We start from the raw sequence: 4,011 nt of genomic DNA on the forward strand, positions 1-4,011 counted from the left end.
CGTTCACAGAAAATCTGTGTTGATGACGTGATTGCACAATTGCGTGCGGATTCTCGTCAGCCCACACATGTTGATTGTGAAAATTTACAATTTGATCACGTTGGAATGAAGCCTTATCCGTAAAGGGAACATTTGCACTGAAATGAGGATTGACACATTGTTGGATGAACCATTCGCAGAAGTGTACCCGTGGAGGCCAATCAGCTGCTGATAGTTCCTGCACACGCTGTACATGGTACGGAAACAACTGGTTCTCCCGTATCACTCTCCATACAGTAACGTGGTCAACGTTACCTTGTACAGCAGCAACTTCTCTGACGCTGACATTAGGGTTATCGTCAACTGCACGTAGAATTGCCTCGTCCATTGCAGGTGTCCTCGTCGTTCTAGGTCTTTCCCAGTCGCGAGTCATAGGCTGAATGTTACGTGCTCCATAATACGCCGATCAATTGCTTCGAACGTCTTCCTGTCGGGACACTTTCGTTCTGCAAATCTGTCTCGATACAAACGTACCGCGCCACGGTTATTGCTCCGTGCTAATCCGTACATCAAATGGGCATCTGCCAACTCCGCATTTGTAAACATTGCACTGATTGCAAAACCACGTTCGTGATGAACACTAACCTGTTGATGCTACGTACTGATGTGCTTGATGCTAGTATTGTAGCAATGAGTCGCATGTCAACACAATCACCGAAGTCAACGTTACCTTCCTTCTATTGGGCCAACTGGCGGTGAATCGAGGAAGTACAGTACATACTGACGAAACTAAAATGAGCTGTAACATGGAAATTAAGCTTTTCCGGACACATGTCCACATAACATTTTTTCTTTATTTGTGTCTGAGGAATGTTTCCTGAAAGTTTGGCCGTACCTTTTTCTAACACCCTGTATGTATATGATGAATTTTCAACATTAATAAGGTAAATACATTGTTTGTTCTCTATCAAAATCTTTCATTTGCTAACTACGCCTGTCAGTAGTTAGTGCCTTCAGTAGTTAGAATCTTTTATTCAGCTGGCAGTATTGGTGCACGCTGTATTGCAGCAGTTTGAGTAACGAAGATTTTTGTGAGGTAAGTGATTCATGAAAGGTATAGGTTAGTGTTAGTCAGGGCCATTCTTTTGTAGGGATTATTGAAAGTGAGTTTGCGTCGCGCTAAAAAATGTTGCGTGTCAGTTTAGTGATGATCAGGAGAAGTAAAGAGGAACTGTCTGAGTGCGTCCTGTTTTGCTCAGCTGTTCGAAATTCAGATAACGTAAGAGGTTTACCAGCACAGTCATTCTTAATTTTCCTAAGGGGACGTTGCACCGGTTCAAACTCGCTCAGTTGGCTGTAGGAAGCACGAGTGCCTGTCTGTGGCGCGATTGCCTGCTTGCTTCACACGTCTGCACCAAGCTGAGACTTCTGGCTGTTAGAGTTATCTAATAAAGAACAGAATCAGCTCTGGTAGCTCTGCCATAGTAGTGATGAAGAGTAGGCTGAAGTTCAAGACATCAGTCAGGAAGAATCAATACGCAAAGAAGTGGGATACGGAAGTACTAAGGAATGACGAGATACGTGTGAAGTTCTCTAACGCTATAGATACAGCAATAAGGAATAGCGCAGTAGGCAGTACAGTTGAAGAGGAATGGACATCTCTAAAAAGGGCCATCACAGAAGTTGGGAAGGAAAACATAGGTACAAAGAAGGTAGCTGCGAAGAAACCATGGGTAACAGAAAAAATACTTCAGTTGATTGATGAAAGGAGGAAGTACAAACATGTTCCGGGAAAATCAGGAATACAGAAATACAAGTCGCTGAGGAATGAAATAAATAGGAAGTGCAGGGAAGCTAAGACGAACTGGTTGCAGGAAAAATGTGAAGACATCGAAAAAGATATGATTGTCGGAAGGACAGACTCAGCATACAGGAAAGTCAAAACAACCTTTGGTGACATTAAAAGCGACGGTGGTAACATTAAGACTGCAACGGGAATTCCACTGTTAAATGCAGAGGAGAGAGCAGATAGGTGGAAAGAATACATTGAAAGCCTCTACGAGGGTGAAGATTTGTCTGATGAGATAGAAGAAGAAACAGGAGTCGATTTAGAAGAGATAGGGGATCCAGTATTAGAATCGGAATTTAAAAGAGCTTTGGAGGACTTACGGTCAAATAAGGGAGAAGGGATAGATAACATTCCGTCAGAATTTCTAAAATCATTGGGGGAAGTGGCAACAAAACGACTATTCACGTTGGTGTGTAGAATATATGAGTCTGGCGACATACCATCTGACTTTCGGAAAAGCATCATCCACACAATTCCGAAGACGGCAAGAGCTGACAAGTGCGAGAATTATCGCACAATCAGCTTAACAGCTCATGCATCGAAGCTGCTTACAAGAATAATATACAGAAGAATCAAAAAGAAAATTGAGAATGCGCTAGGTGAAGATCAGTTTGGCTTTAGGAAAAGTAAAGGGACGAGAGAGGCAATTCTGACGTTACGGCTAATAATGAAAGCAAGGCTAAAGAACAATCAAGACACCTTCATAGGATTTGTCGACCTGGAAAAAGCGTTCGACAATATAAAATGGTGCAAGCTGTTCGAGATTCTGAAAAAAGTAGGGGTAAGCTATAGGGAGAGACGGGTCATATTCATGTACAACAACCAAGAGGGAATAATAAGAGAGGACGATCAAGAACGAAGTGCTCGTATTAAGAAGGGTGTAAGACAAGGCTGTAGCCTTTCGCCCCTACTCTTCAATCTGTACATCGAGGAAGCAATGATGGAAATAAAAGAAAGGTTCAGGATTGGAATTAAAATACAAGGTGAAAGGATATCAATGATACGATTCGCTGATGACATTGCTATCCTGAGTGAAAGTGAAGAAGAATTAAATGATCTGCTGAACGGAATGGTCTAATGAGTACACAGTATGGTTTGAGAGTAGATCGGAGAAAGACGAAGCTAATGAGAAGTAGTAGAAATGAGAACAGCGAGAAACATAACATCAGGATTGATGGTCACGAAGTCAATGAAGTTAAGGAATTCTGCTACCTAGGCAGTATAATAACCAATCACGGACGGAGCAAGGAGGACATCAAAAGCAGACTATGGCAAAAAAGGCATTTCTGGCCAAGAGAAGTCTACTAATATCAAATACCGGCCTTAATTTGAGGAAGAAATTTCTGAGGATGTACGTCTGGAGTACAGCATTGTATGGTAGTGAAACATGGACTGTGGGAAAACCGGAACAGAAGAGAATCGAAGCTTTTGAGATGTGGTGCTATAGACGAATGTTCAAAATTAGGTGGACTGATAAGGTAAGGAATGAGGAGGTTCTACGCAGAATCGGAGAGGAAAGGAATATGTGGAAAACACTGATAAGGAGAAGGTTCAGGATGATAGGACATCTGCTAAGACATGAGGGAATGACTTCCATGGTACTAGAGGGAGCTGTAGAGGTTGAACCCACTACCAATAGATGTACTAAAACCCAAGTGCCATACGCCGTCATCGCATCGAAATCGAAATCATCTTACCAGATGTACTAATTTTTTTTCGGCAGTGTAGAAAATATCTGTTAATACTTAGAAAAGTTGTTTACATGAGTATTATTTAAATTCGGGGTCTAATCATCAAGGAATGGTTTCAATCGGATATGACATTCAAGAAGGGACCTCTGGACTCTCTTTTGGGCCGAATTGAAACCAGCGTCAAAGCTCGAGGCGGCATTGGACGTTCTTTGTGAGATGTCTCCTGTGGGGCGACCAATCGTCCCACCAGTGCGCCTGTGTCGGCTACTTTGAGAACAAATGTGTTGCTGTATACTTTGAAAGCGTCTCGCGTTGGGAGATATCTCGTCCATTGTATCGGGACATCATTGGGGTGCGATTGTAGAGGAGAGTGCGAGCAATGCGTCGTTGGAAAAGGCAGTAGGCGGCAAACGGGCGGTTTGTTGTTTAAAGACACAGAGGAGAGTGCGAAAGTTGATTTTTTTAATACATATATGTGAACTGTGCAGAGAG

The sequence above is a fragment of the Schistocerca nitens genome, chromosome 10 (assembly GCF_023898315.1).
Source record: "Schistocerca nitens isolate TAMUIC-IGC-003100 chromosome 10, iqSchNite1.1, whole genome shotgun sequence".
Classification (NCBI taxonomy): Eukaryota; Metazoa; Arthropoda; class Insecta; order Orthoptera; family Acrididae; genus Schistocerca; species Schistocerca nitens.